This window comes from Lathyrus oleraceus, chromosome 7, assembly GCF_024323335.1.
Source record: "Lathyrus oleraceus cultivar Zhongwan6 chromosome 7, CAAS_Psat_ZW6_1.0, whole genome shotgun sequence".
NCBI classification, from domain to species: Eukaryota; Viridiplantae; Streptophyta; class Magnoliopsida; order Fabales; family Fabaceae; genus Lathyrus; species Lathyrus oleraceus.
In genome coordinates this window covers 495,665,093-495,675,302 of record NC_066585.1, presented here as the reverse complement: position 1 = coordinate 495,675,302, position 10,210 = coordinate 495,665,093, and the positions used below count along the sequence as shown (strand labels likewise).

At 40.4% G+C, this 10,210-nt stretch overlaps 1 pseudogene; it reads right to left on the bottom strand.

Annotated features, from left to right (window-relative positions):
* Positions 1-961: 961 nt before the first annotated feature.
* On the bottom strand, positions 962-1,061 carry LOC127109187 (uncharacterized; annotated as a pseudogene).
* Positions 1,062-10,210: the final 9,149 nt, after the last annotated feature.

Genomic DNA, 10,210 nt, shown 5'->3' with positions numbered 1-10,210 from the left:
AACCAATAAAGTTAACCGAAACGATTCACTTTAAAACCAAGAAACCGACAAAGACTTGATTCCCTAGTTTTGACGAACTACATACCGATATCCGTTTCATTTATATTTAATCTAGATATTAGTTTAGCTCTTAGTTTTTCCCCAAACAATCAAACATTTTCACCTTAGATTTACGTAGTAACCTTAGATAACGGTATATCGATTCATAAGTCCCTGTGGGATCGATATCTTTTAAAACTACGCGATAGAACTGTGCACTTGCAGTTTGTATCCCATTCTCGACTCACCCAGTCGAGCGATCAAGTTTTTGGCGCCGTTGCCGGGGACTTTTATTCAATCGATATCGTAACTCTTCCGTTACGCTGTAGAGACTAAGGTTCTTTTTCTTCTATTTTCTTTCTTTCGTTGATTTGTATGCCACGCACTCGCTCACAAGGCGAACCGCTCTATTTACGAATCAACGATATCGAACTATATCTCCGAGTCTTACGACGAATTCGGGAATATCATGCTGCGAACAATTTCCCTCCTGTAGACCTCCCTGATTTCAAAAACATTTTTCCTTCGATACCCGAGATGGCAGAACCAGCTCGTGCTCTTAGAGATTACGCCGCTCCATCGCAAGATGAACCGCATTCAAGTATTGCTCCGCCCGCGATCGAAGCAAACAACTTTGAACTTAAACCTTCGCTGTTGCAGGCTGTGCAACAGAACCAATTCTCTGGAAATCTTACCGAAGATCCAAACCTTCATTTATCCGTATTTGTCCAATACGCTGATACTGTTAAAGCTAATGGTGTCACTTCAGAGGCAATTCGACTTCGTCTTTTTCCTTTCTCATTAAGAGATAGCGCTAGGAGATGGCTTCAATCACTTCCTTCCAACTCAGTCACCACATGGAACGAATTGAAGAAAGTTTTTCTTGCCCGATATTTTCCGCCAAGCAAAACAGCTATGTTAAGAGCCCAGATAAACGGATTTAAACAGAAAGACAACGAGTCTCTTTTCGAAGCATGGGAAAGATACAAAGACATGATGAGACTTTGCCCACACCATGGTTTGGAAGACTGGTTAGTAATTCACACATTTTATAATGGTCTCTTATACAATACAAGGTTAACAATAGACGCCGCTGCAGGTGGTGCACTAATGAACAAACCTTATGCTGATGCTTACCAGCTTATCGAGAGCATGGCCCAAAACCACTATCAGTGGGGAACCGAACGAACAACGGTGGAAAAACCTCAAACGAAAACTGGCATGTACGAGATAAGTAACCTTGATCACGTTAATGCAAAAGTGGATGCTTTGGTCCAGAAAATTGAAAGTTTAAACGTATCACTTCCAGCCGCCGTGGTTGCTATAACTCAGAATTGCGAGGTCTGTGGAATCCAAGGCCACACTCCTGCGGAATGTCAACTCTTGACTGGAATCCAAGCAGAGCAAGTAAACTATGCTCAAGGAAGCCCCTATTCGAATACCTATAACCCAAATTGGAAGAACCATCCAAACTTTTCATATAAGAGTAATAATGCTTTATACGCACCTGGACAGTCTCCAAATCAAGCCCCATTTATACCTCCGGGATATCAGAAACCGAATCCTAACAATAATACCCCTAGAAAATCCAACTTGGAAATCATGATGGAAAACTTTATAGCTTCCCAACAACAAACCAATAAAGATTTCTTAAACCAGAACATACACACTGGCGAACAACTTAAACAACTAGCAAGCAAAGTAGATGCCTTGGCTACCCATAACAAAATGCTAGAAACACAAATATCTCAAGTAGCTCAACAACAAGCACCTACTGCTGCCCCAACTGGTACATTCCCTGGACAGCCCCAACCCAATCCGAGAAGCCAAGCTCATGCAATTATATTAAGAAGTGGAACGGAAGTGGAAGGACCGTCTGACCCAAGGATAGAAAACCAAAACCCTAAGAAATCAACTGAGGAAAGTGAACCTAAGGAAAAGGAAGAGAGTAATAAGGAAACCCTAGAAAAGAAGGAACCTTATGTACCTCCACCACCTTACAAACCACCCATACCTACCCTCAAAGGCTTGTTAAAACCAAAGATGTAGGCCAATTTAGAAAATTTGTTGATCTCCTTAAACAATTAAACGTTACAATTCCATTTACCGAAGCTATTACGCAGATGCCCTCATATGCTAAATTCTTAAAAGAAATTCTTTCTAATAAGAGGAAACTTGAGGACAGCGAAACCGTTACACTCCCTGCCGAATGTAGCGCTATAATCCAAAACATGCCTCCTAAACCTAAGGATCCGGGTAGTTTCTCTATACCCTGTCACATAGGAAAATTTGTCATCGACAAAGCCTTATGCGATTTAGGAGCCGGAATTAGCGTTATGCCTTTATCCATATGTAAGAAACTGGAAATGGGAGAATTAAGACCGACTAAAATGTCTGTGCAATTAGCAGATCGTTCCATCAAATATCCTGTAGGAATCCTTGAAAACGTTCCCGTACGCTTAGGTCAGTTTTACATTCCCACTGACTTCACAATTATGGACATTAGAGAAGATGATACTACACCTATTATACTAGGAAGACCATTCTTAGCAACTGCCGGTGCAATCATAGACGTAAAACGAGGACGACTCACCTTCGAAGTAGGTGAAGAGAAAATTGAATTCATTCTTTCCCAATTCTTGAAAGCACCTGCAATAGAAGATACATGTTACTTCATGGATATCATCGATGAATGCATAAAAGAAGCAAAGTCAGGAGAAGACAAATCATCAGACTATCTTTTAGAGGACAAATCTAACCAATGTTTAGCAATAACACCAGACCCTACGCAGTGTCTTAACAAACCAACCCCTGATTTGAAAACACTTCCCAAAAATCTGAGATATGAATTCCTAGACTTAGATCTTGAACGACCTGTGATAGTTAATGCCGATCTAGGAAGACTCGAAACAGAAAAACTCCTACATATCTTAAGAAAATACCCAACCGCACTAGGATACCGCATCACCGATCTTAAAGGAATAAGCCCTTCTATTTGTATGCACCGCATCATGTTAGAAGAAGACTGTAAAACCTCTAGGGAACACCAGAGAAGACTAAATCCGATCCTGAGTGAGGTAGTAAAGAAAGAAATAACCAAGTTATTGGAAGCAGGTATTATATATCCTATATCTGATAGCAAATGGGTTAGCCCTGTACACGTTGTACCAAAGAAAGGAGGCATAACCGTTATTGAAAACGAAAAAGGAGAAACTATAACTAAACGAATCGAATCGGGATGGAGAATGTGAATTGATTATAGGAAACTAAACAAAGCAACCCGAAAAGATCATTTCCCTTTACCATTCATTGACCAAATGTTAGAACGATTAGCTAAACATCCACATTTCTGTTATTTAGACGGTTATTCAGGCTTCTTTCAAATACCAATTCACCCTGATGACCAAGAAAAGACAACATTCACATGCCCTTTTGGTAACTTCGCTTATAGACGAATGCCGTTTGGTCTGTGTAATGCCCCTGCAACTTTTCAAAGATGCATGATGGCGATTTTCGCCGACTTTCTCGAAAACATCATGGAAGTATTTATGGATGACTTTTCTGTATACGGACAAAGTTTCGAAGAATGCCTTGAAAACCTGGAAAGAGTTCTTGAGCGATGTGTAAAAGTAAACTTAGTACTTAATTGGGAAAAGTGCCACTTTATGGTACAAGAAGGAATTGTTTTAGGACACATCATCTCGAACAGAGGAATTGAAGTAGACAAAGCCAAGATAGAGGTAATCGAGAATCTTCAACCCCCAAGAACCGTGAGAGAAGTACGAAGCTTTTTAGGACACGCCGGTTTTTACCGACGATTCATCAAAGACTTCTCTAAGATAACTAAACCCTTAACCGGACTGTTGATGAAAGATGCTGAATTCATATTCGACGATAACTGTTTAAAAGCATTTCAAACTCTTAAACAAGCATTGATCTCCGCACCCATTATGCAGACACCAGACTGGAATGAACCATTCGAAATAATGTGCGATGCCAGTGACTATGCTGTAGGTGCTGTTCTAGGACAAAGAAAGGATAAAAAGCTTCACGTTATATATTACGCTAGCAGAACCCTGGATGAAGCACAGATGAATTATGCCACAACCGAGAAAGAACTCCTAGCAGTGGTATTTGCGCTAGATAAATTTCGTTCTTACTTGGTAGGAGCCAAAATAATAGTTTACACCGATCACGCTGCTATCAGGTACCTTTTAACAAAAAAAGATGCTAAACCTAGACTCCTAAGATGGATCTTGTTACTACAAGAATTCGACTTAGAAATCAAGGACAAGAAAGGAACTGACAACGTAGTAGCAGACCACCTCTCTAGACTTGAGAACCTTGAACCGGAAAGAACATCCATTAATGATGACTTCTCGTATGACAAACTCATAGCTACTTTGGAAGAGAACAACTCTGACATGCAAGTAGAAACCACCTTAGCTATATCTGTCACACCATGGTACGCTGATCTAGTCAATTATTTAGCTGCCGGAATAGTTCCACCTACTTTATCTTACCAGTAGAAGAAACGATTCTTCCACGACATAAAACACTATTACTGGGATGATCCCTTACTTTTCAAAAGAGGCCCCGATGGTATTTTCCGTCGATGTATACCCGAAGAAGAGGTAGAAAATATAATCCAACACTGTCACTCCGCTCCTTACGGTGGACACACAAGTACATCCAAGACCTGCTCTAAAATCCTACAAGCTGGCTTTTATTGGCCAACTATTTGGAAGGACGTGCATACGGCTATTAAGGAGTGTGACAGATGTCAACGCACGGGAAACATATCTAGACGTGACGAGATGCCACAAAAAGGTATTTTGGAAGTAGAGATTTTTGACGTGTGGGGGATAGACTTCATGGGACCTTTCCCATCCTCTTTCGGTAACAAATACATACTTGTGGCAGTTGACTACGTATCAAAGTGGATCGAAGCTATAGCTTCTCCAACAAATGACACCCAAGTAGTAACTAGACTCTTTAAAAATATAATATTTCCGAGATTTGGCATCCCAAGAATAGTAGTCAGTGATGGTGGATCGCACTTTATATCCAAGGTACTCGAAAAACTACTACTTAAGTATGGAGTGAGACATAGGATAGCAACACCTTACCACCCTCAAACCAGTGGACAAGTGGAAGTGTCTAACAGAGAAATCAAGCAAATTCTAGAAAAAACGGTCGCCACTTCAAGGAAAGATTGGTCATTGAAATTACCAGAAGCTTTGTGGGCATACCGAACTGCTTATAAAACCCCCATAGGGACGACCCCATTTAAGCTCATTTATGGAAAATCCTGTCACCTCCCGGTAGAATTAGAACATAAAGCCTATTGGGCTATTAGAAATTTAAATTTGAATTATAAAGCCGCCGGTGAAAAGAGAATCCTTGACATAAACGAATTAGAGGAACTCATAAGAGACGCCTATGAAAATGCCAAAATCTATAAAGAAAGAACAAAACAATGGCATGACAAGCGTATATCAAGGAAAATCTTCAAGCAAGGCGACGCAGTACTTTTATTTAACTCTAGACTAAAGTTATTCCCGGGAAAACTACGATCCAGATGGTCAGGACCTTTTCATATCACTAAAATCTTTCCCAGTGGAGCGGTAGAAATAAAAGGACAATCTACAGAACCGTTCACCGTAAACGGGCAGCGTCTGAAACATTATCACTATGCGGAAACCAACGAGGATTCGCAAATTCTACACTTAGATGAAACGCCCCCAGGACCCATCAATTATATTTAACAGTTTCTTTGTCGAGCTTGCGACGTATAAACAAAGCGCTTGGTGGGAGACAACCCACTAATTAGTTTGCCATTTTCTCATTCTATTATTATCATTTCACTATTTTCTTTCTTAATTATTCTTTTAATTTTTTGTTTAGTATTCATTCTTTATTTATTTAAAAATATAAAAAAAAATATAATAATAATTTTTCTTTCTTTCGGCATTTGGCCAAATCCTGACTTAAACTCATGCCTTCTTTTTCTCTAGCTAGCACTAACCAGATGGGACATATTGATCGTATGGGTATCAAGTTCAGAGGAATGGCTCAGAAACAAAAGTTTGAAGAACTAGCCGCTAGAGAGATGCTACCTAGTCTTTATGCTGATGATTGGGCGATGACTGCCCTTGGATTGAGACAGAGTGTCCTGTATCTGCTGAATCAGATAGGATGGGAGACATCCCCTATCCTAAGACATTTCACCACCTACCGGAGGCTCACACTAGAATTCCTTAGTTCACTAATCTATCTGCCCAGCCATGGAAAAGGAATTAGCAGAGGTTTTATCCAATTCAGAATGTTCAATATGGAGTACCAATTTAATATTAGAGACTTTACCAACCTTTTGGGTTTTCCTACCTCCCTTGATACATTCACTGTAAGCCAGGAAGAACTTTTTGAATATAGAGAGCTTGAACACTTTTGGGGTAAGCTGACTGGAAATGATGAGCCCGAAGAACATGAGTTTCTCTCTGGAAACATACATAACCCGGCTTTTCGCTATTTCCATAAGATCCTGACCCACACTTTATTTGGGAAGAAGCCAAATAGTACTTCAGTTTCACGTGATGAACTCTTTATCATATTTTGTGCTTCCCAGAACCGTCCAGTAAACGGCGCTACTTTTATGTTAGCTAATTTAGACCACCTTATCCAGGATGAGCGAGCACCCATTAGAATAGGAGGTTTGATAACCATGATAGGTAATGCTATTGGATTGCGTCAGCCTATGCTTGACCTGAACCCTTTTTGTGGCATTACTACTATGAGTATACCCTTCCTCTTTAACACTATGTTCATAGCGAACTTAGGGTCTGATGAGTTTGAGCTTATGATTGATAACCAGGTTCTTTGCTTATTCACCATGCCCGATCCTAGGACTAGCGTTCATAACAGCAGTAACTGGCTTTACAACCTGAACGAAACCCCTACTCCTGCTAGATCCACTGAATCCATCCAGGACTATGAGATTTGTGATGACTATGAGCACTATGTTGACCATATCTCTCATGCTGAATCTGACCCTCAGACACCTTCCGGCTACTATGATATTGATCCTCCTCCTCAGCCTGTCCTGACCGAAGAATCAGCCATGCCTGATCTCCGACATCATATGCCAGGAACAGATATTAAAACCGTCATTGAAGCCTTGATGTCAGAGCATCACGCCCTCAGGGAAGATTTCCACAACTTGAGGCATGCAGTCCTAGAATACATGAGCAGCACGGCAAGTCAGTTACGTATGTTGCGGCATCGTGTTAACTCTTTTGCTCCTCCGGCCAGAGATCCGAAGATAGATGGAATTTAGTTATTTCTTTCTAAGTTATTTAGTTTTAGGCTAGATTTTTCATTAATGTTATTTGAATTCATGTTCGCATTTATTTTCCTTTCATTTCATTGTTTTCCCTTCCTGTATTACATTATGTTAATTTTATTAAAGCTTTTATTTAATTTATGCAATGGCTATGTTCTCTACTGTTCTACTGTTACTCAGAATGAATTATTATTATGTGAAATAGAATAGCATGCAACACAAATTAATTAGCTAAATTAAATAGAACAATCTAAAAACCAAATAAAACAAAATAAAACAAAATAAATTCATCTCCAGATTAATTATGTGAAGCGCTGCTGAATGCCCTGCCAAAAAGAACTGTGTGACGAGCGTCACACACTCCATGACGAACGGCACGCATAACTCCTGTTACGAACGTCACACCCTTGTGACGAGCGTAACGCCCCTCAGACATGTGAACGTTAGGGAGCCGTTGGAGACGAACGTTACACCTTTAACTTTTTACCTTCCCCATTCATTTTTCATTTAACCACACTTAATTACTTTTCAACCACTTTTTCTTTCCTTCCAATCCTTCTCCTATAAATACCTACCAAAATCTCCTTCATTCACCACAAACAATTCTCTCATATCAAATATACAATTCTTTTCCACTCCAAATCACTCCTTCAAAATTCATCACAATGGCGGGAAATCAAAATTTCGGAAATATCATCTTCCGATCCGGAGATGATAACTATCAGCAAGAGCAATTCGAGCGCTTCCAGCAGCGAGGCGTCGTTTCCACCAGGTACCCCGATTTAACTTGTTTACAACAATTAGGCTTACTCCAAGGTATCGAGTGGATGCTCCGTAAAGCCGATTTAACCTTCCTTTGCACTCATAACCAACCCACCTACCCTTCCCTAACCTTAGAATTCCTAAGTTCTTACGACTACACCACTCCCGCCGGTGAAGACGAATTTCTCACCGGTACCGCAACCTTCCGGATGTTCAATACCGAGTACTCCTTAACCCAACACCAATTGAGCACCATGCTACAATTTCCCACAGAAGGTCTGCTGCACGCCAGAATCCCTCCAACCTCAAACTGGAACACAGTTGGCGTTTTTGGCCTTTTTAAGAAAATTTCCGGTATCGAGACCTACAACTGGGAAGAACTCCTTCTCTCCCATATACATAACCCCACCATCCGTTACTTTATCCGCATCTTGCAAAACATAGTTTTTGGAAGGCCAAACAACAGCAAGGTCAACTCAAAGGAACTATTTTTCCTCCAGTGCGTCTTCGAACCAGATACTCAGGTAAACGCCGCCTCTTTTCTCTTTCATCATATCCGCACCTTATGTGCTAGAGGCCGGCAACCTTTTATAATTGGTGGATTAATAACATCCATAGCACTTGGCCTGAACCTAGGGGATAAACTCCAAACTTTAGAATCCCTACCTCCCCTGTCTATGGATATCAGCTATTGCCGCTCCAGCCGCCTGATTAAAAACAGAGTAGGCGGAGGATATTATCTTATGGTGAACAACCAGGCAGTCCCAAGCGTTGTTCTACCAAATATCGCCCTCACTGATGTCACAAACCCCGACCGCCACCTCTATGATCTAAACGCTCCTGAAACCACCGAGCCTTTACAAACAAACCCACAAACAGATGAGTTTGAAGAAATGGAACAAGGTGATCATCCGCCTACACAACCGTCAGTCCCGCTCAACCCTTCCGGCAATACAACTGGCCCATCCTCCCAACGTCGTCGACGAAGAAGGCCTGCAACCAACGACGACATTATGGATGCTATCGATGGAATGCAGGCACAGAATGTCGAGATGCTGCAGATGATGCATCAAATGCAACAGCAACAGGATGCTCGGAATGCCATAACCGACCAGCGGTTTACTGAGTTGTTTAGCAGGTTCGACAACTTAGACATACGTCAAAGATCACCAGGTCCAAGAACCAGAGGCGGAAGCAGCCTTAGTTGTTATTTTCTTTGCATTTCCTTTTTGTATTTCTTTCCCTTAAAACATTGAGGACAATGTTTAATTTAAGTATGGGGGGGAAAACTTGTTTCTTCCATTTCCATTTTTCAAGTATGTTACCTTCCCTTTCATTGTTATTTCCCTGTTTTATTATTTATTTAAAAAAAAAAAAAAAAAAAAAAAATTTAATTTTAAGTTAAGTCCCTAGTGTGAAATATTTCTATTATCTATTCCCCTCAATTTTCTTGAGCCATAACAAAACAAATTTTAACACACCCAATAAGTATAAAGGTTGCTTACTTTATAAACCTTGAGTGAAATCAAGACAGAAAAATCATTACCATAACAACGCTCTGAGAACCTCAACATGTTAGATCAGGATACGTACCTATTATACCGATTCCTCGAACTTTTAGCTTTAGAGTAACCCCAAGTAGTTTATACAGAAGTCAGCACCATCTTAATAGCAAACTACGTGGAGAGCCGATGAATATAAGTGAATGATCCCCAAAGTAACCTAAGATATATAAATATATCAAGAAATGCACTAATTAAATTAGGTGATCCTTACCAGATCATTTAATCTAAAGGTTGCAGATCATGCAAAAGCACAATACGAAAGATTCATTATGAGTTGGTTCAGTAGGAATCTGGTACTGAACTTGGTAGGGCGGACTACGGTTCGATCCCCCGCAATTTGCAATGGACTGAATAATGAAGTTATCCGACTTATGTACCAGAACTTCTAGCTAAAAGCGGATCATAATCACTAACCGGTTACTCCACTACGTGCGCGAAAAGATAAAGGGCTTAATGTGATTTCGCTAGAATGAAAACGGGTAAAATAAGACTAAAGGAACCA